We start from the raw sequence: 23,948 nt of genomic DNA, 5'->3' as shown, positions 1-23,948 counted from the left end.
GGCCATCTCCACTCTGCACCCTGTCATCCACAGCAAAAATTACTGTACGGATTTTGAGAAAATTCATAGTAAAATCTTCCCATTTTGCTCAACTGTACTCTACATATTGACATCTTTGAGCTCCGATTACAGGAAAACTGTAAGAGGTGACACAGATATTTCACTGGATTATGACTCTAGGCCATCTCCACTCTTCACCCTGTGATCCACAGCCAAAATTACTGTACGGTTTTTGAGAAAATTGATAGTAAACTTGGCACAATTTACTGTACTATACTCTATATATTCTCATCTTTGATCTCAGATTACAGGAAAACTATAAGAGGTGACGCAGATATCTCACTGGATTATGACTCTGGGTGACCCCCACTCTGCACCCTGTGATCCACAGACAAAATTACTGTACGGATTTGGAGAAAATTCATAGCAAAATCTTCCCACTGTGCTTTACTGTACTCTACATATTGACATCTTTGAGCTCAGATTACAGGAAAACTGTAAGAGGTGACGCAGATATTTCACTGGATTCTGACTCTGAGTGACCCCCACTCTGCACCCTGTGATCCACAGCCAAAATTCATAGCCAGTGCTCTGACACGGTGTCATCAATCTTTGAATGCTGAAAAAGCACAGTGTATCCAGAAAAACACATTATATTATATAAATTATTATAAAATGTGTGTACGCCCATGGCAAAAAGTTAGTCTAGAGCCCTGTAACAGGTGACGGCAGCAGCTTGACAACGTCCGGAGGTCCTCTGAGAGTGGAGAAAGCACAAACGTCAGAAAACACACAAAACTCCTACGAACTGATGAAACTGTGGAAGCCCTGACTGACAAAGGTTTGCAGACGATCTGGCGAGGTGTGAGTCTGAGCGCTGGTCTTAAGAAGCCGGCAATTCCAATTACGCTCAGGTGCAGCCTGTCAGCATGATGTGGCGGCTCCGCCCAGGAGTGGAAATGCCCTGTGGGAAGGCCCAGCACTCACCCGGACCATGACAGTTTATATCTGACACAGATAGACTGCAGGTCATAACTTCTTACCTGAAGCTCAGTTCACCTGACACTAGGACCACCGGCTGCCCCGGGTCTCTCCACCTCCTGCCTCCCCTTTCTCTCATCCACCTGCTGGCCTCCACCACTTGCTAATGTTACTGAATCTGTGGAAACTCTGCGATACTCTGGACTTGGTCTTCACTTATGGCATTTCCCTTGACCACTTGAACTTAAATGACATAGTTTTTACTGACCATAAGTCAGTTTCTTTCAACGTATCTGTCAACTCAGGGGCTCCTTCCCTTGATTTTATTAAGCCCAGGTGCTTTATTGATGACTCTATCATTCATAAGTTTTCTTCTCTTTTTAACCTCCTCTGACGATGTTGACCTCCTTACTAATTCTTTCAATGAAAACTGTCTTGCCATTCTTAATCAGGTTGCTCCTTTCAAAACCAGTCATTGCACTGTTGGTTCCCGCACACCCTGGTTAAACAATCATACTCGTGGCCTTCGACGCTCCTGTCGAAAAGCAGAGCGTCTCTGGAAGTCCACTGGTCTGGTTGTCCATTGTGAACACTTCCAAGAACTTCTTCACTTATATAATGAATTAGTGAAAGAGGCTAGATCCTCTTATTTGAATAATCTTATAAACCGTCATAAAAATAACCCAAAAATTCTATTTCTCCCCCAACCCAGCACGCTGTGTTACTTTCTAATGAAGACTGTAATACTTTTCTCAATCACTTTGTAAATACAGTGATGAATCTGAGATCCAAAATCTCCTCAAGGGGCTCCCCTTATGAAGATGCCCCTCGGTGTCATGGGTCATTTATTTATTTTTCTCCAATCACACTCAATGACTTAATTACAGTAATAGGTAAAATGAAATCCTCATCATGCTCTTCAGCTATATTGCCTCCCTCTGTCCTGTCTGGGACTCTCACCATCATTGGTCCCACATTGTTATCCATCATCAACAGTTCACTGAGGCAAGGTTGTGTTCCATCTTACTTTAAACATGCTGACGTAACTCCACTCTTAAAAAAACAGAATCTAAATCCTAGCTCTACTTGTAATTATCGGCCTATTTCAAACTTGCCATTTATGAGTAAATTACTGGAAAAAATTGTAGAAAATCAGTTCAGGTCTTTACTATGCAGATTATAGATTTCTCACCCTTTTCAGTCTGGCTTTCAAAAGCAGCACTCCACCGAGAGTGCTCTATTAAGGGTCTATAATGATTTGTTAATGGCTTCTGATGCAGGAAATTGTTCTGTGATTACTTTGCTTGATCTTAGCACAGCCTTCGATACCATCGACCATAAAATCCTACTCAACAGGCTGAAGGTTCTGGCTGGTATATCTGGATCCACCCTAGACTGGTTTTCCTCCTACTTATCAGACAGGACCTTTTCTGTTAGGACTGACAGGTTTACCTCTAACACTGCCACCCTGACCTGCGGAGTTCCACAGGGTTCAGTTTTGGGTCCATTATTATTTTCTTTTCAAATGCTTCCTTTAGCTGCATTATTCAATCGTTTAGTGACATTTCTTATCATTTCTATGTCGATGACATTCAACTGCATATGTCCTTTAAGCCTCATCAACTGGATAGGCTGTCCACCCTAGGCCAGTGCATAACTTGGGTTTCTGATTGGCTTTCCAGCAACTATCTTGTATTAAACACGAATAAGACAGAGACTATGATCATAGCTCCTGAACTACACTGTAAAATCAATCAGGTTCTTGCCCCTTTCGGTTCCTCTCCTAAGTCAAATATTTAAAATCTTGAAGTAATATTTGATTATTCTCTTTGCCTGGACTCCAATGTAAAATCTCTTTCTCGTTCCTGTTTCTTTCATTTAAGAAACATTTCTAAACTGCGACATGGTCTCCTCGGCTGAATTGCATTTGTGTCATCGTGTTTAGATTACTGTAATTCCCTGTTTACCAGCTTCGATAAATCATCTGTTTCTCACCCCCAAGCTATACAAAATGCAGCAGCCAGGCTACTAACACGTTCTAGCAAGCGAGCTCACATTACTCCTATTTTATGTTGGCTGCCAAAAGATTTTAGAATTCGTTTTAAAATTCTTGTTCTAACATACAGAGCACTAAATGGCCCCAGATTATTTATCCAAGCTTCTTACAAAATAGACTGCTGTTCGTTGTCTCCGCTCACAGAGTCTGTTGGTGGTTCCCCGAACACGACTCAAGACCAAAGGGGGCGGAGCCTTTCAGTCTGTGGCACCAAGGCTGTGGAACAGTTTACCACCACAACTACGTTTGGTTGGCTCTGTTGAATCCTTTAAAAACCTTTAAAAACGTATCATTTAAAAAGCCTTCTGTTGATCAACAATTTTACATTTTATTTACTTTTAATTTTTTATATTGTCTATTCTGTGACTTAACTTTCTGCTTATTTTAATCTTTGTGTACAGCGCTTTGTGACGGCCTGTCTATGAAAAGCGCTTCATAGATAAACTTTACTTACTTACTTATTTGAGGCGACTGTGTTTGTGATTTGGCGCTGCATAAATAAACTTGAATTGAATAGAATTTAAATGAAATCGTCTAAAATAAAGTCACGACCTGGCTTAACAGATGCAACAGAGTGAAGAGTGTGGAAACATTAGTGTCATTTTAAAATACTCTAGGAGATACTACTAATACTAGGAGAGCATGAGTGGAAGAAGCTGTGTGATTCAGCCCAACCTCAGGCACACCTTTATTCAAACCTTGTCAGGTGTCAACTGACAATGAAGCCTTGGCAACTGAGAGTATATATATAGTCTCATCAGCTTCTGTACTTTATACAGAGGCTGATGAGCGAGGCTGGTCACAGCTCACAGGCCCTGATTTGGACTTTGCTGAACAAAAGTGTTGGAGCCAGTCTGAGTAAAAGCAGGCAGAAAGAGCCCAGCATCAGAGGATGAGGGTGGAGGAGCAGTCTCCATGCTGGCCAGGGTGGAGTTACAGACTGGAATTCAGTGTGGATAGACCGAACCTGGGTTCAAAGGGTTCTCAGGCTGCACAGGTGGGGACTAGTGCCAGAGCCTTGCTGTCCTCACACCTGGAACTGGGAAGGGTGCAGGGTGCTTATGGAGGTTTCTTCCTGTGAAAAGGGAGTTTTTCTTTCCCACTGTCATCAAAACGCTTGCACATAGGGGTGTCATATGGTCGTTGGGGTTTCTCTGTATTATTGGTGGGTCTAGCTTACAATATGAAGTGCTTTGAGCTGTATAAATAAAGCTGAATTACAAAGCAGGTTTACAGCTTGGATTAAACATGGGTTTTGCCTCTGCGTGAGAGGGTTGCTTAGCTTTTGTGCCCTGACTTAGTCACCTGGATCAACTGCAGGATACTTTGTTTTGATTGTTCTATTAGTTACAGCCCCTTGGGTTATTTAATTAGATCAAGTAAGGAATAAATATTAAAGAGAATTTAAAGCGGTATGAAGGCCAGCCTGTGAGCCCCTTTGATATTATGTCTGCACACATGAGGCCGAGGTACTAGGAGTTATAGGACAGTTAGTTTAATAAAGCTAACAGTAAAATTCTTGAAGTTCTCAACAATCTACACTCACTGCTCATGCTGTTAGGTACACCTTGTCAGCACTGGGTTGGCTCCCTTTTACCTTCAGAACTGTCTTAATCCTTCAAGGCATAAATGCAACATGGTGCTGGAAACCTTGCTCTGACATTTTGCTCCATGTTCAAATGACAGTTCCTGCACATCCACGATGTGAATCTCTTGTTCCATCTCATAAGTTCTCCAATAGACCAAGAACTGAGTCACTGTTTCACGGTGTGCTGTCCTGCTGGAAGATGGTGCACTATGACCAAGATATGATGGTCAGCAGCAATGCTCACATATGCTGTGATGTTCACACGATGCTCAGATGGTACTGAGGGGTCCAAAGTGCGACATGAAAACGTGCCCAGAGCAGCAGCTGCTACAGGCAGGATGGATCATAGAGCAGGCGTCAGGTCATTGCTGTGACAGAGGAATGTTTGCTTTTATGAAGATATTGGTGATGAGACTTTGTAGAAAGCAGGAAGTAGATCATGTCTCACACCTGTCTCCTGTTTCTCACCTGCAGCTCCACCACTGAATGCTGGCGAGAGGCGGTTTGCTCCACCTACGTCTCTTCTGGTATTTTTGATTTTGGGTCTTCTCTCATATTTCTGTTTCTCTGTTTAATCTTGATGATGCTGTAAACACTGACCTCTGACCTGAAACTCCTGCCTCTGAGTTTAAACAGAAACTTATTTGATTTTTTCATTCATTTGGTTTTTATTTTGCTTTGGGATTTTTCCCCCATATAACATCTATCATTTAATGTGTGATGTGACATTTTTCACTTACAGCTAAATACACAAGCACTCACTGTGGCTGTGAGGATAAGTGATTATGCTGAGATTACATGTAAAGGGTGGAAACTGTTTTGTTTTTGTGGTTTGTCTTTAAAGATAATCACAGTGCTTGATTCACTGCAGTTTTCCTCTTTTAATCTACAGTTTTCATGGGTCATGTTTTAAGGGAGGTACTTGTTTAGCATGTTTGTACTCACAGGCAGGACTCACAGTAGTTTCACTGACTTTTATGATGAAAACAAGACGATAACTAAACACCTCTGTCAGTAAACAAGATCCAATCAGAAGTGCAGTAAGTTTCAAGCACACATTTGATCTGCCCCCACCAAACAGTGCAGCTCTTTTAGCAAACAGTGAAACTGTTTCTCATCCACTGTGACCAAAACTAAATGACACTGTTGTCAAAAGACTCTGCACACGTTCACAAACAGACTGAATTTACTCCACTAACAGTACAGACCAATGCTAGCCAATCAAATCAGTGTTTGTGGAGCATCAAATATCACTGCAGCAACTATCAGCGTGTTGCACATGAACACAGTCAGTAACAGGAAGCTAGCATGGCTAACGTTAACTATTAATGCAGGAACAGCTAGCGTGTGTCGTCAGTGACTGGGCATGCTTGCTATGCCATATACTGACGGTATGCTAGAGTGTTAATGGTTCCTGTAGTCCAGGGGTGTCAAACTCAAATACACAGTGGGCCAAAATTCAAAACTGGAACAAAGTCGCGGGCTAATGTTAATATTTATTGAAATATATTTATTCCTCCAGATATAAGAATGAATCTTTTCTTATGGACTCAAACACGTTTTGCTGAAAAACTGAATATGGAACAAGCAAAGCTTAATACTAAACAATAGATATATATATTAGCTGTATAATAGCAGTAGGCCCGCTCTAATAGTAATTTGGTATGGCTTCGCGGGCCAAATGGCTGCGGGCCAAATTTGGCCCGCGGGCCAGAGTTTGACACCTGTGCTTGAAGGATACAAAAAAAACAACAACAGCAATAGAATAATATTAAACACAAAGTGAACCCGTCTTCCTTCATTAAATAGGTTCTTTTAGATGTTAAGGAGGAATTGACTTAACCAGGCTGGCGGAGAATGAAGACAACCGGACACCTGCTGCAGATGGGGAATCAGTGAACTTTTATTGAGACAGAGACAACCTCTCAACACAGCTCACATCAAGAGATTCCTAATATTTGCTGTGAGGATGGGTATATATTCTCTAAAACTTACAGGAGGGGGTTGTGAGGAAAGTGCTGCATTAGCAGAAAAAACAACTCCATAAAAGGAAATCGGCCTTGGGTGTTCTAGTCTCTTCGCTTGCAGATATCTTGCACCTGCAGGATGAGGCGATCGCTTCTTATCGCTCTCAAGGCCAAAGTCGTGAGCACATTTTTATTACACAGTTGCACAGTAACTTTAAAGCTGAACAATATCTAAAGCTGAATAATGTTTGATCAGGTTATATTTTCTTCAAATCCCCCTTTTGACCCATCTTAAATGGGTCAACACACAAAAATAAGTAACATTCAAAGGAACACAGAGACGTGTCGAAGCCTGGCTCGAAAAACTCCTCGGGTCTTATCATTTGTCTTTATCTGTCATTGCAGATGAGGAGAAAAGAGTCCAGGCACCACCCTGCCCAGGGGTCGGCTGCAAGCAGTCTCGGTTCCCGACGAAAGCAGTAACAGCTGTCCTGCAACCAAGGATACAACGAGTCAGTGCAACCAGGGTAGTGACACAAAATTAACAGTTCCTGTAACCTAGCAACCAAAAAGCATAAGTAATGATAAAAATGTGGAGAGTACAGAGTATACTATAATAATGAGAGATATAAACGTGAAAATGTGAAAGAATAAATCAACCGTAAAATAAACACAGAACGGTAACTGCTAAGGACATTCAAAAGTGAATATGTTAAAAAGTGAGGAAGGGGTGTGGAATAAAACAATTTATATCCAGTGGTGGGAGTACACATTCGCTCAGGCTTAAGTCCGGAGACCCTGAGAACATCGCTTAACCCTCACAACCCGACCAGACACAGTTCAACCAGATATATCCTTCAAGAGGAAGTGGGTGAGGGAAACAATTAATAACAAGCCTAATACAAAACACCACAGAGAAACAACCATTCTAGAAGCATTTAAACAAGAGAAAGACGATAATGTTCGTCACCCTCACGATCAGAGTTTTCATCATCCGTTGGCGAGGAGGTGGGAAGTTGACTAGCCAATAAAGGCATCTGCCGGGCTAGATCCTTATCCTCAGGAGTGAGAGCTGTAACAATCAGTCTCTGGAAGAGGGATCGAATGCATGGAATACAACAGCAACCGCAGGTGACTAGGACAGCAACAAAAACTGAGATGGAAACTAGGATGGAAGCTACAAGGGCCTTATATCAGAAGGGGGCGAAGCTTTTGAACTTGAAGGTGTCAGAAGTGTCGGGGGCCCTTCACAGATCAGGATTATGCCAATGGGAATGAGACCCAGGGCCAGGAAGCAAACAAAGACGCAACATCTTTGCCTGCCTGTCATTTCAGGGGGAAAGGGCCAAGACATGTTTACTTAGCTTGGATGTCTTCTAATAGAGGATGATGGGGCAGAGAAAGGTGGTCCAGTTCCCCCCACCTCGCCAAGGGCGTGTTCTAGGAGTTAAAGAGCAACAAAAAGTATCAGTGACACAACTTTAAATGAGCTTTCAGCAGTTAAAACTATTGCAATGTAAAATGTAAATCTTAAAAACTCAAGCCAATATAAAAGCAAAGTCATAAAAGATGTTAAAAATAGAAAAATAAAAATGTTTAGTTCAGTATGAAGAACACCCCCTTTTGTAACCAGCCGGCTTGTAGGTTGAGCTTTGGCTCCCTCAAGTGGTTGGTGATGCTGTTGCAGCTCCTTCTGACAGGTCCTTCTGCACCTCTCTCAAGGTTCTTCCTGGTTCGGTGGCAGCAGCGCACTGTGTGTAATGAAACCAGGTGTCACCTTTCCCTTCGAGCCTGACAGCGTGGGAGGTCCGCTCTGTTATGCGGTAAGGGCCTGTCCAGCGAGGCTCAGCCCACTTTCTCTTTGTGACTTTCAGGAGGACGTAGTCCATTCCAGGTGTAGCCGCCTCTTTCAGCTCTTGCTGGTTTCTTTCAGCGACCTGTGAGGAATACTGGGCAACAAAACTGCGGAGCATGTTATAATATGTCCTCGGATCGAGGTCTGAATCAGCTTCATCCGACATTAACAGGCGAGAGGAGGGGCCAGGAAAAGGCCTGCCATGCTCCAACTCAAATGGAGTGTAACCAGAGGTTTGATTTACTGAGCATCTTATGGACATTAATGCAAGAGGCAATGCCTTAACCCAATCTAATTTGGTCTGTGCACAGATTTTAGCCAATTTAGTTTTTAGAGTTTGATTCATCCTTTCCACTTTCCCCTGGGATCGGGGGTGGTAAACTGAGCCAAACTTGTGTTTCAAACCTAATGCGGCTTCAACCCTCTGCAGATCGTGGTTCCTGAAATGTGAACCATTGTCCGACCTTATGACCTCGGGAAACCCATGCTGTGGTATATAATGATTAATCAGACACTTCACCACAGTTCTACTGTTTTCACTTGCTGTCGGCCAGGCTTCTGGCCAACCTGAAAATGCATCCACAGCCACCAGCAGGTACCTGTAACTACCTACTCTGTCCACCATGTCTGTGTAATCAATGATTATTTCTTTCCCTGGGCAAAGTGGGATGGGGAAGTACCCTGCTATTGGCTTGAAGGCGGGCTTGATTCCAAATTGGTTGCACTCCTTACAGGTTTTAACCATGTATTTTGTCATGTCTTTTAGATAAGGGTGCCACCAGGCGGCTAAGTTCCTCATCATTTGTGCAGGTCCCACATGCCCCACTCCATGTGCCTCTTCCATTGCTGTCTGTCTGACCCCTGGCGGTAGAATGGGCCTTCCATCTGGGCCACGCCAAACATCTGTGTTTGTGGCCCCTCTTGTTACCCATAATGATTTTTCCTGGGGGCTGGCTTTGTCCTGTAACTCTCTGATTGTGGCTAGGCCTAGTTGTATGGGTGGTCTTTCTGGAGGGGGTGTGGCTTCTGGGTCCATTACCATAATCAGGGAGGGTAAGTAACCAGCTGTCTGCTTAGCTACTAAGTCGGCCTGTTTGTTACCTAATGCCACTAAGTTCAATCCGGCACTGTGTCCTTTGCATTTTACCACTGCCACCTTAACAGGTAACAACAGTGCTTCCGCTAATTCCCTCATTTCTATCTCATGTTTAATAGGCTTTCCGCTGGCTGTCAAAAAACCAGCTCTTAGCCACTGCTTGAGCTCCACATGCACTGCTCCCACAGCATAAGCTGAATCACTGTATATATTCACTTTCTGTCCCTTTCCCATCCTTAAGGCTTCAATCACCGCTCTCAGTTCAGCTCTCTGTGCAGACTGTTGTCCTGTCAACTGCTCTGCTTTCACTGTTTTCCATCTCATGTCTGTCTGTTCCACTATTGCCCATGCAGCCTTCAACATTCCACTTTCAGTTCTGAAACAACATCCATCTGTGAACCAATCTTTTTCTGCATCCATTAGAGGTTCTGCCTGCAAATCTGGCCTGATTTTCTCCTGTACCTGCACAACCTCTTCACACATATGTGGTTCCCCTGATCCCATGTGATCAGCCATGTTTATGCCTTCATGTGAGTAGGTGATGTGTGGTGCTTCCAAAATGGTACTGAGGCGTCTCTGCCTGAGTGAAGTGAGTGTGAAGGCCTGTGAGGAGACGTAGGCCACCACACTGTGTGATGTCAAAATTTTTAGTGGGTGGTTCATCACTATGTGTGCTGTTTTCTGAATGATTTTTGCAAGTCCAGAAACGTGTTGTGTGCACGGTGGGTGGCGTTTTTCAGTGTTGTCAAGCATTACGCTTACATATGTCAACACTTTTCTCTCTCCCCCTTTTTTCTGGAACAGGATACCATTGATATGGGTTCCAGTTCCAGAAACATCAAGATGAAAAGGCAAAGCATAATCTGGCACAGCAAGGTCAGAGGCGACAGAAAGCTGTTGTTTTAACTTTATAAACGCCTGTTCTGTTTCTGTAGTCCATGAGAGGCGAGCAGAGAGGTTTCTCATGCCTTGTTCATTTACCAAAACGCGCAAAGGGGAAGTAAGGCCAACATAGTCTGGGACATAGGTCCTGCTGTAACCAGTCAGGCCCAAAAATGACAACATGTCTTTTACAGTTAGAGGTTTTGGATGGTGCAAAATGGAGTTCCTGTGTTCTGGGGACAAGGAAATACCGGACTGTGAGACCATGCGGCCTAGAAAAGAAACCTGTTTTCTTGCAATCTGTAGTTTGTTTTTGCTCACTTTAAAACCTGTGTTGGCCAGGTGGTGAAGTACCACTCTGGTGGCCTCCAAACAGATGTCAGCCGTGGGGGCAGACAGCAAAAGGTCATCCACATATTGTATTAACATACAGTCAGATGGTAGTGGGCTGGTTTGTAAAAGTTCTTTCAAACACTGATTAAACAGTCCTGGGGAGAGGGCAAATCCCTGTGGTAAGCGAGTGTAACGCCATTGTCGGCCTCTAAATGTAAATGAGAAAATGTCACGCAGTGACTCACGAAGTGGGATCCTGACGGCCCACCAAAGACATGGTAACTGTGACATTTGGTGAAGTGCCAGGCTCAGTTTTTGCAGTAGCGGTCAGATCTCCCTTAACAGCGACAGGAGTGCTGGCAAAGGGGTTGGACCGGGAAAGAGGGGCTGACGCAACACGATTATTCACCTGGACCACTGACCTATGTTCATTTAAGCAGCTGCGTAATGCTGCTTCTAGATCAGTTAATTGTTGTTCAGTGGGTTCCTGTCTGTTCATTCGAACCGCAAATGGTGCGCTCGCAAATGGGTCAGTTAGGCCCTCAGATCCGGTTCCAAAACAATGGGACATAGAAGAGGGGGCTCTACTACTAGCTGAGGATGTCGCCGACAGAGAGGAGCTTCCTGGGCAAAAATGCTTGGTATCTATGGGAGTTGGAGCTACGGGCGGTTCTTCTCCAATAGTCATTATTCCACCAGAGATATTAAGTACCGGATATATGCCTGCTGAGGGAGGAGTTGAGGCAGAATAGGGAGGTGGCTGAGACCTATTTTTCTTCATGTGTGGTTTTGCAGTTTCCCATAAACACACCCAGTGATTAAATTTAGCTTTACGGCCTGCGTGCTTATCGGCTTCCTTTCTGTGTCTCACCCCGCTCATCACACCTGCACCTGCTGCTGCTGAGTTGGCTTCTTCCTCTTTCTCTTTTGCCTGCATAGCCTTATTCTGCCAAATTATTCCCCAGTTACCACTACTCCCCTCGTCCTTTCCCTTTTCTTTCATTAACCTTTCAGCTGTTTTCCTCAATGACTCTTTCTGCTTTTTTGCTTCTTTAGGCTGGTGTGTGGAGTTGATGACTGTCTCAACACATGTTAATTGTTCTCCCAATGTGCTAAGAATAACACCGGGACCCCAACCATCATCATTAGTTTCTCGATCTAATTCTCCATCCATTTTACTGTCAATGGAGGAGTGTTCTTTTATTGATTTTAAAGGAGAATTTGGGCCAGCTGGGTTTCTGCCTCTGTTAGGCACTAACAGCTGGGGCGCTGCTTTAAAGGTGAGTCAGCACTGAAATATCCCTTCAGGTGTTACCAAGCTTCTACCAAACCGGGGTCTGGCGGGTAGCCTTGCCTAGAGCTTCCTGATAGGGGTGCTAGTTGGTTGTCACCTTGTTCACACGTCTCATTCACACTTCATACATTACCTGCAGTCACTCATTACCCTCCTTATGTATGTAATAAATGTGTAAAAAATTCTATGTGTGGTGTATTATTTTAACCAAAAGAGGAACCTAGTTCCTTTAATTGTGTAATCTGTGAACAACGGAGAACCAAACTGTCCTGCCCAGTGTTTCACAGCAAGCATTCAGCGTGTATTTATGTGTGTCCAATATCAAACAGAACATCAAAACATTTAAAACACTAAAATCATCAGGGTTTTAAGAAGAGATCCGTTTTCTCCTATTGATCAAAGGGACCCCTCCTTTGGACTCCAACCAGTACTTCTCCTTTTTAAGTTTTAGAGGATCTTTTCTAATAAAGTCCTCTGGGCCTTCCTAACCCTTCTGTAGTTTAGAGAATATTACTAAAAAATATTCTCAAGGCCTTTAACCTTTTAATTTGTTTAGAAAGGCGTTACTAATAAACCCTTTCAAGGTCCCAGACCTGCACTGAGGTATGTATCCGACACCGGAGAGCAACCCGTCGGCTGCAACCGTGGTCAGACCTCAGTTCACTCTTATCTTTATTCACTTATTCACTTATTTCTTATTCACTTATCTCTTATTCACTTATTTCTTATTCACTTGTCTGATTCTCAACAAGCCTTAAGTAAGCCAGACAATTTTGGTTATGAATTACTAGGAGTTTGGACACTAAGTATTTTTATAATGTTCAATATAGCAGAAATAAAAGGTCTGCTTACCTTGTTTTTGTGTGCACACAGCTTTTGTCCAAACTCCGTTCACTCAGACCACGGCCGAAGTCCTCCCATCCGTTCCAGTTGACCTGGAGCGGATCCTGTTCCGTGACGCCAATTGAAGGATACAAAAAAAACAACAACAGCAATAGAATAATATTAAACACAAAGTGAACCCGTCTTCCTTCATTAAATAGGTTCTTTTAGATGTTAAGGAGGAATTGACTTAACCAGGCTGGCGGAGAATGAAGACAACCGGACACCTGCTGCAGATGGGGAATCAGTGAACTTTTATTGAGACAGAGACAACCTCTCAACACAGCTCACATCAAGAGATTCCTAATATTTGCTGTGAGGATGGGTATATATTCTCTAAAACTTACAGGAGGGGGTTGTGAGGAAAGTGCTGCATTAGCAGAAAAAACAACTCCATAAAAGGAAATCGGCCTTGGGTGTTCTAGTCTCTTCGCTTGCAGATATCTTGCACCTGCAGGATGAGGCGATCGCTTCTTATCGCTCTCAAGGCCAAAGTCGTGAGCACATTTTTATTACACAGTTGCACAGTAACTTTAAAGCTGAACAATATCTAAAGCTGAATAATGTTTGATCAGGTTATATTTTCTTCATGCTGTAGTCCATGATTTAGAGCAGGGGTGTCACACTCACTTTACATGGGGGCCACATACAGTAATTATAATTATAAATGGCTTCAAGTGCACATTCAGCCTGTGAGACTCAGACTCTGAGCTGTAGCTCTGTGCTACATGCTCACATTTCTGCAATGCAAACACACTTTGTATTAATTCAATTTAATCTAATATTCAACACTGAACTCTAACTTAAGTCTTTTTAACAGAAGCCTTATTTTTATGTATGTACCACGGAGAAAACATGAAGTTTAAGGACAAGTTTGAAACCTGACTCAGCAGCAGTGAGCCTGATATTTCTTTGTAACATAGCTCGAGTGCAGCTTTGTTTCCTTTGCTTTGTGTCTCTATCTGTGGCATCGTGACTGTACGACAATTATCCTGTGATGCACCGTGAAACAGCAAGCGCCGTACGAAACACTCAGACTTAAACACTTTTAACACGTTTAACTTTACAAATCCTCTGCTGTGAAGCTTTGCTGCTTTAAAAGAAACACTGTGTTTGTTCTCAGTAAGTCATTTAAACTGTGCTCTCTGCAACACACACACACACACACACGCAAAACAAACCAAACCAAATCAATTTTCAAACTGAAGTGTTTATACTTACAGTCCGTGTAGCTTCTTACAAGAAGATGACTCTGTTGCCATGGTAATCCCTGCATGAATGGAAGCTCTTAGCCTCGTTTTTCTCTTGTTATTATTTTTCTTTATCATTTTTCCAAGTCTGACAATTACAGACAGGAACATGACTCCTGTCACATATTAGCAAATAAACTGTCTCTAATTTTACGGCAGTTTGGTTTTAATGGAGAGAGAAAGAAAACTCCAGAAAAAAGCAGGGGAAAATTTCAAAGCGTCGACTTGTTTGTGAGCAAACCTGCACACTGAGCAGGTCTAATGATGATGTCCCTCTGTGTAAGTCATCGTCCGTTCTTTAATGTAGAAAAGCCTTTTTAAAAGCTGCCTTCGGCTCGTGTGCAGCCTGACACAGTGTTATCTCTGGGATTTCCCTCAGGTCTGCTGAAAGTGTCCTTAAAGTTGAATATTGTGACAAAGTGAATGTAACAGTGAGACTGAGCTGCTCCGTCTGTTTCTGCTGACTTCAGCTCCTTAAACATCCTGATTTATCAGCACTGCAGGCACACGAATGTCACTGTTACAGAGACGCACACACAGAGCAGGAATGTGACTGAATATCACTAACAGGAAAAACACCTTCAGCCTCAAACATGCAGTCAGCTGCTGCACTGGCCTCATGACAGACGTGAGCTGAGCTCAGGCAGCAGCAGAGGGTGGAGGCTCATTTCATACGTCTTTAAACTCAGCAGTGGGAAATCCAAAGAGACTGACATGTGACAGAGAAAAGCATCAGTGCTGTCGGCTCCAGCCTCACTTTATAGTTTGCTTTTATTTCTCTGGATGATGCAGGGAGCCTGGCTCAGCAGCTGCTGTCATGTTGTAGCCGTGTTCCTGTGACTGTACTGTGATAACTCTGTGACCATGTGATGGACTTACTATTGATGCTGTCCTGTATTAAAGTGTTACTGCAGCCGACCTGTCTGTGTGTCACTGTCTGTTCCTCCAACCTGTGGACTGCAGCGTCTTCAGCAGCAGCTGTTTGCTGTTTGCACCATCTGCTCAGATATTCTTCAGTTTAAATGTCTTTATTTAATCTGTGCTTAATACTCAACAATGAGGCTACATCGAATGTTAAATGTCTTCTTATTCTCGTCAACTCAGAACAAGCAGCTTGTTGAACACAGAAACAGGAAGCTAGCATGGCTAATGCTAACTGCTAATGAAGGAACAGCTAGTAGTGTTGTCAGTGACTAGACATGCTTGCTATGCTATATACTTATATACTAGAGCACTAACAGTTCCTGAAGTTCATGATTCACACCAGGGGCGTCACACTGACTTTACATGGGGGGCCACAGACAGCCCCCTTTGACCTTAATGGGCCGGACCAGTGGAACTTCCTGTCACTGTGAAGGAGTCACATATTTAACTGTTTTTCTACATGATGAAGAAAAAGTGACAATGACAGAAATCTGTCAGCACGACTCTTTAACCTGTCAGAAATAAAATGACAGAAAAGTTCTCAAAGCTCATCTTTAGTCTTAAAAAACCTAAAGTTTCTATAGCATAAAGTGAAAAAAGAAGGTTTTCTGTCTCTAAAAGTTTATTGCTGAATTACTTTGTGTAGTATGAATAAGTGAGGTTTGTATCGGCAAGAAAAGCTGTAAAACTATGAAAATTCAAAATGTCTGCTTGTGCTTGATTGTTGTGAGCAGCAGATCAAACAAGTTAAAATAATCAATTATAATCGGACTGATTCTTATGTATCGCCTTGCTACTCTCCTTGAGCACTCAACGCGTGCCACATTCACACAAGCACTGTTTCTATGCTTTAAGTGCTTACTAACAACCATTCACACACATTCATACTGCGATGGATGCACCAGAGAAAACTTGGTGTTAATATCTTGCCCAAGAATATTTGGCATGCAGAGTAGGGGGAGCCAGGGATTGAACCACCAACCTTCCGATCAGTAGATGACCTGCTGTACTGAGCTACAGCCGTCCCCAATGTAATGTCTAATTATTATAAAGAGCTTTTAATGCACATTCAGACCTGTGAGACTCACTCAGACTCTTAACTGTAGCTCTGTGCTACATGCTGACATTTCTGCTACTCAAACTTTGAATAAGCTTTATATAATCTAATATTCAACTCTGAACTTTAGTACTTTTAACCAGGGGCGATTCTAGGATCAGAGCTTTGGGGGTGCTGAGCACCAGGAGAGCTGCCCAGCCAGGAGAGATAAACTTTACTCGTCACAATGAGACTTCTTCCCTGTGTCTGTCAGTCCCTGCATCCCTAAATGCCTCCAGTTGTCCCGAGTTCCCTCTGACTGTCACTTTGGTGCATTTAAACCCCTGTTCCTTCCTGTCCTCGTCGTCTGCTGTCTTCATCTCCGTTAACAGTCATCATAATTTTACCATCTCTGTGCAAGTCTGCAAATTTCTTTATTAAATCATAAGATTCTTAAATTCATCAGGTCTCTCTGTGCCTGGGTCCTCGTCACAAAACATGACATCACTGTTTGTTTTTTTTAACACAATTTAATCCCACATTTGTGAAAGAAAAGAAAAACACTTTTTTTAAAGTCTGTAACTGTCACGGCTGCCGAGGCGAGCCGTGTGGTATTGAAGGGAGAAAGGACCCAAAACGCAGGCAGTAGATGATAATGCTGGTGATGTTTTATTTACACAGTGGTGAGAAGGCAAAACAGGCAAGAGGGAAGACAAAACTAAAGACCTAAACTGGGAAAGCTAAATGACAAACCTGAGACGGTACCAGAATGGGGTGAGAGGCAGAGAGGCAGAGAGGCAGAGAGGCAGAGAGGCAGAGAGGCAGAGAGACACGGACGGGGGACGGGACACGGAGTAACGCAGGCAAACCGGCAACAGGCAGGAGAACACACAGGGCTTAAATACACACCAGTAATCAGGGGATGAGAGACAGGAGGGCAACACAGCTGGGAGGAATCAGAGCTGACGGGACAGGGGAAATGTAACCTGAACACACTCACATCAGACAGAGACCTTCACAATAAAACAGGAAACTCAGACACGGGGAACCAAACAAGACACAGAACTAAACAGACTCACAAACAGACGGGGGGACACCATAGACAGACAGAGACTCAGAGGCAGACAGAATATAAGACGTAGAACTCAAACAATAATAATCATCATCATAATAAACTGGAAAATGATAATAAACTAAAAGCGCTGGGTCACCGACCCAGGACCATGACAGTAACAAAACATCAAATCTGATAAAGGTTATTTAAATGCTGCAAACGAAGAATGGATTGGAATAAAAAAAATACATATCCTGACCTTAATTACTTTACTGGGGGAAAATGATGAATGGTGCTCATAGTGAGTAAGAAGTAAACTGGGTGCATTTTTTGGACAGAGATTCACTTTTAATCTGTATGTATAATACAATACAGATACATGAAAATAGACTCCAAAAATAGAGTCCTTGAAATGTACAAGTTATTGATAAAAAATTATTTTTTATAAAAATGGAGGCAACTTTGTATATGATCCAATGTATGAAAACATCTCTACTGCAGATACTACTATGGCTCTGCAGATTTATTCCTTTCATTTTAACCTGTGTCGCCTCACCTTGAAGTTGGCAAATACTTTGGTGGTCAACTCTCTCAAGCAGTTTAACAGTTTCTGCCTGTCACTGCTCCCTGTCTGTTTGCTTACCTGGTTCTTCCTGACCTTGTACTTTCTCCTCACGTTCCCTCTTTCCTCTCTCCCTCTTTGGACTGACAATCATACACAAATAGATTGTATTCAATTAGATGAAAAAATTACATTAATTTGAAAAAAATATTATTAAGATCACTAATGAAAAACGTCCTCTCTCAGTCTACTTTCAACCAAAAGGCAAATAACCAAACCACATGAACATCTAATAAAATATATAATAAAAATAATAATAATAATAATAATGGATTGGATTTATATAGCGCTTTTCAAGGCACCCAAAGCGCTTTACAATGCCACTATTCATTCACTCTCACATTCACACACTGGTGGAGGCAGCTACACTTGTAGCCACAGCTGCCCTGGGGCAGACTGACAGAAGCCAGGCTGCCATATTGAAATAAATAAATATTGAAACACTGATCCAACATTATCCTTTATTGACGGATCATTTGTTCTTACACTTTTACCTGAATGTTGCTCCTGGGTTTAATATCGGCACATGCACATATGTCAAAATAACCAGCTTCTCTCATTCCTTTTCAAACAGGACAGTGGTAACAACAGCAGGCTGCGGACAATTTTAAGTTTTAGATTTTTTTTTTTGTGTGTCCCGTTTGGATCTATAGCCATCAGAATTGTTGTCTTAAGGCCAAGAAAGATGCCAAGCGGATTTATTTTACCAAGTGGATCATCATGGCCTTGCCATATTGGTCCATTTGATTGACCTTTATTATAATTATGAATTTATTTTATTTTCAGTTGCTACAAACGGGACAGACATGACTGGGGGATAGGACAGAAAAAGAGAATGAAAGAAAGAGAGGGAGAGAAAGAAAACCAGAGGGGAAAAAATGGAGAAAAAAAACAGAAGAGAAAGCAAACAACAAAGAGCAACATAATAAAAAAAGCACCATCACAATAAACTAGCTAGCAGTAGATAACAATAGATACTAAATAATAAACGATATTGTGCAGCACGCAAGATAGACAGCGCACAATGTGCTTTGAGGCAGCAGCCAAGAAAGCTGTAGTCCGCGTCTGTGAATACTAGGGGTGCAACGATACACAAAATTCACGGTTCGGTTCGGTTCGATACTTTGGTGTCACGGTTCGATATTTTTTCGATACAAAAACAATGTTCATGCCTTTTTAATTTGTCATTTATTAAAATTATAAATATATATTTTAACTCAAAAGTACAGTTTTTAAATTTAACCCTAACCCTTGTGCGTGTTTTTTATTTTGACAGCGTATGCACACCTGCGGACCACTTATGTGCAGCCCTGGTTATTTAGCTCGTCATATTGCAGCCACAGAAATTCTTTTGTCCATGAAACCATAAAGCTGCACTTTCTTTTTGCCTTATAGTCTGATTTGTCATAACTTCTCCGTTTTGTGGTAAGCTTTTCTTTGGCTGTCACTTCTTCACCCTGACCTGTCTTATTTGGCTCAGCAGAACTAAAATATATATCCTGCTGCTTTTACACACACACTCACATAAGCTCAGCGATTCTCTGCTCGATCAACCTCTCACATGTTTAAGCTGCGGGAGATTTCACTTGTCATGTTTGCATAGTAAGCTAACGATTAATAAGACGATGTCAGAGGAATTGGTGCGCAAATTATCATCACTCACCAATCAGTGCTGTCGCTCTCTATACACAGTTCACGCGATTGCAAAGTGAAAGCAAAAAAACAAGCGCAAATTCAAACGCGATTTCAATATGTCACATATTGACGGTGGCTCACCGATGCCAATGACATAATTACCCAGCTACATTTCCGAAAGAATGCAAAAGCATTGACATATATTTTTCCCTCCTACAATAGCCAAACGGGCAGGGCAGAGATAGATTTTGGTAGCCCGACTGGAAAAATCGCTAGCGTCCTAGCCCCAGGACGTCGGGCTAGCGATGATGCGTAAATGTGCAGTCATATTCGTTGTGTTCCCACTAGTGCTTTCAGGTTAACCTCGTTAAAATGACCTTAACGCCACAACACGGCAAATCTCCGTTAACGAGCTACCGCCGATCGCCCCGTGCATGGGGCTGGACGGCCAACACGTTAACGAGCTAACTGCGCTAACACACTAGTTCCCACCCATGTAATTGAGCATTGCGTGGCACATCCAACATACTGTTTTACTTTAGTCCATGACTCGCTTACCTTCAGGGTCATACGTCACATGAAAACCAAAATAATTCCAAACGCCAGATCTGAATGAGAGTGGGGGAGGTCCATGTTGCAAGGAGAGCTTAACTTCTGTCTCGCTAGCTTGCCCTGCGCTCTTCCTTCTGACTATGCTGTCTGTGTGGAGCGCTCAGTGGATCTGCGCTCGACAGTGCAGCCTAGGCGGAGTAGTCGAACGCAGATTCACTGAGCGCTCAACACAGACAGCATCGTCAGAAGGAAAGTTGATAAAATAAATTACAAATGTTGTATTGTTCGATACATATGCGTACCGAACCGAAAGCACTGTATCGAACGGTTCAATATCGATACGAATATCGTTGCACCCCTAGTGAATACCCGTGTGTACACCTGTGTGGATCAGCATGCTTGTATTCCAAAGGTTTCTCCATGTAACGATCTGCTAGGGAGTGTGGGGAGCCATAGCCCCGTCCACCAGGGTATGAAGCAGGTATGGAGGAGATCCAGGCCCCAGATATCCAGAGGCCCCAGAGTACGAGGACCCGAGGAGGACCACCAAAGGGGGGGGGGACCGTGCCACCCTCCTGGGAAGAGCTGAGTAGAGCCCCAAAGGAGAGGTCACCCAGCAGCTACGGAGCAGAGGCCAGAGGGGGTTGCAGTGGCGTGCCCGCGGGCTCTGCCGGCAGCCAGCTGTGCCAGAGAGGACCGAGCTTCAGGCCCAGAGGCCAGACCCCAGTCTGACGGCCAGCATAGAGATAAAGATGGCGCTGGAGTGACGGCAGCCTTTCCAAGTAGCTCTGCAACACCGAACTTGTTTCTTAACTTTCAACTGTTTTAGACTAGTCTTTCAAACTTTTTTTACCTTCCTTTAGTCACTCTACTTTCTACCTCTTAGATATACTATGGATAACGCACTTTTTAAAACTTCTGGAACCAGCTCCTTCATCTACTCAAGAGCGGAGCTGCTGGCACTTAACACAAAGGCACAGACCGGCATCAGACACAATATCCCGGCCAAGCTAAAGAGGAGCTACAGAGGCTGCAAGGCTGGAGCGAGGAAAGCGGATCACCGGAGGCGATTCAAACCATCAATCCCGACAGTGATCATGGGCAACGTGAACTCGTTACAGAATAAGATTGATGAACTGTGCGCTCTGAACAACCACCAACTCTACCGTGAGTGCAGTTTGTTTATCTTCACTGCTTGGGTGTCTAATAATTTTGGAAGAGTTATGTTGTCGAGAAATTGATCAATTTCGTTTTTAGATGGGTTTATTTGTGGTGTATATAAAGTTTCATAGAAATCCCTAAAAATTGTGTTTATTTTTTAGGATCATATATTGTATTCCCAGATGAATCTTTAACAGCACATATAGTTGTTTTTTCTTTATTGATTTTTAACTGGTTAGCAAGAAATTGTCCGGATTTGTTACCGTGTTCATAATTTTGCAGGCAAAGTCTTTGTACTAAGAATTTAGTCTTTTTATTAATAATTTCATTTAATTCTAGTTTTGTCTTGCGTATTTTGTTTAATATTTCTTGATCTTGGTGTGACACATAGGCTTTTTCTAAGGATTTGATGTTTTTCTCTAGTTCCTGAATTTTTTTGTTTTCTTCTTTCTTCTTATGTGATGAGAAAGAGATTATTTTACCTCTCATCACGGCTTTCCCTGCTTCCCAGAGGACAGATGCTGATGTTCAAGGAGTGTCATTAAAGCCTAAATATAGAGTCCACTCTCTTTTAAAGTATTTGATAAACTCTTCGTCTTTGAGCAGTGATGTATTAAATCTCCAGTTTTTTCTTGGTGTAGTATTATTCATCTGTATTAGTGTTAAAGATACAGGAGCATGATCGCTGACAGCTATAGGATGAATCTCAGTGTCTGAAATGTCGTTCAGCAGTGAGCTGCTGACCAGAAAATAATCCAGACGAGAGTAAGAGTGATGGACATGTGAGAAGAAAGAATATTCCTTACTGTTGGGGTGAAGGGAGCGCCATGCATCGCAAAGACCAAAGTCGCTCATATACTGTTTGATTATATTTGTGGACTGCCAGTCACGCTGAGTTCCTGTTGTGTTGAGCCTATCCATGTCTTCATTTAGTCCCAGGTTGAGGTCTCCCCCAAGAACGATTGTGCAATCTAGGTGTTCGGAGAACCGTGGAAGAATGAGGGGTCATCAACATTTGGACCATATACACTTACAATACCTAGCTTTTGGTTAAGTATAGATAGTTTGACGATTAGGAATCTGCCCTCTGGATCTATAACTGTATCGAGTACTGTGAAATTAATATTTATGTATTAGAATTGCCACTCCTCTTTGTCTAGAATTATAACAGGCTGAGAACACATTAGGAAACTCAGGTGTTTTAAGTTTGTTCAAACCTGTGACAGGCATGTGGGTTTCTTGTAATAAAGAAGAAAATGCGCGGCGAGAAGCTCCATAGGTCTGACTATGTGTGTGCATAATAACTAATATGAGCAAATGTGTGCGTGTGTCCTATATCTGTGTGCGCTGTGTGGCTGTTGTAAATGTGTTGCCTTTAAACGCATGTGTGTGCGTGATCGTGCAGAGTAAGCATGTAGGAATAGACAGTGTCGCTTGTGGATGGATAGGGAAACAGGTGATCGACGCAGTGATAGAAAAGAGAAGCAAATAAACCAAAGAGCAAGGTGCGCGACACGAGAGAGAGAGGCAAAAAGAAATAAAAACGGAAACATTCCAATTAAAGCGTTGGCGGAGAGTGACGGTGACGTTATACTAAATTAGCAAACTGAAATTACATAGTTAAGCAAAAGTTAATACAAGAGAGTGAGTGAAGAGAAGAGTGTAGCGGATTCTTATCTGGTGTGCGGTCAATACAGCCATGGAGTGATGCCAGGGTCGCGGTAGAGCTGTCCGTCCACGTAGAGCCGGTCCACGGCGATGACAGCCCGGGAGCCTTTCTGGATAAAACTACGTGGGACTGGGAAGAGGACCCTGCGTCGTTCCAGGATCTCTCTGGGGAACTGGTCGTTCACGCTGAAACCCGTTCCTTTCAGCTCTCTGCCGCGACTCTTCACCTGCTCCTTCTGCTTGAAGTGGCCGAATTTGGCTACAATAGGACGTGGTCTTCCTTCGGAGCCCCGATGCGATGCAGTCTTTCGAACCCTATGTTTTTCACCGTGTCCTCCGGCAGCTTCAGGTGGATTTTAATGAAGCTTCTCACGGTCGTTTCCGGGTCCTCTCCGGCAGACTCTGGAATACCAGAAAACACCAGATTATCTCTCATGCTACGGGCTTGTAGATCTATAACGGTCTCTTTTATTTTTTTATTTTCTATGTTTAATTGGGTCACATTTTCGGTCAGAGATTTGACCGAGTCCCGTAGCGTGGTGTTTTCCACAGAAAGTGTTTCCACCTGCCGCTGGCTGAACTCCAGGGATTCTTTTAGAGATTTAAATTCCCGGTGTAAGATCTCCACCAGGGACAGCCTTGCATCAAAACTGGACAATCGCTTATCGATTGACTCCAGGATGTCGACGATATCTTTGCCGGCAGGCGATGTTGTTCCGGGGGAGTCTGCCGGGCGATATCTTTTAGATGACGGCGTCTCAGCTTTGGCCGGGGAAGACGCGTTCTGGGCCTTCTTCATTACTAAATCTTCGAAGCACCGGTCGATGTAATCTTGGAGAGCGTCTAAACTCTCCTCGTTGTCCTCCAGGGTGTTAGAGATGATAGCACAGATGTTGTTAGTTATATGACAGTTGGTTAGTTTATTTGGCAATACTGAAGTTTAAAGAAACTTTGTTAAATTCTATGCTACCATTCGCTTTTTTTCACGCCAAATCTCCGTACTTACTTAAAGTTTACTCTTCGCTGCCCCTCATCTGCCGTTTTTTTCCGGCAAAATTATCCACACCCACCGCCGCGCTGTGCATTCTGGGATATGTTGGGCCACGAAGTCT

Source organism: Aulonocara sp. 'chitande type north' Nkhata Bay, unplaced genomic scaffold (genome assembly GCF_057382095.1).
Source record: "Aulonocara sp. 'chitande type north' Nkhata Bay isolate Kocher_YH1m ecotype deep benthic unplaced genomic scaffold, A_spYH_male_GT1.1 unmapped_scaffold_4, whole genome shotgun sequence".
Lineage (NCBI taxonomy): Eukaryota > Metazoa > Chordata > Actinopteri > Cichliformes > Cichlidae > Aulonocara > Aulonocara sp. 'chitande type north' Nkhata Bay.
Note: the sequence above shows the minus strand (reverse complement) of the source record.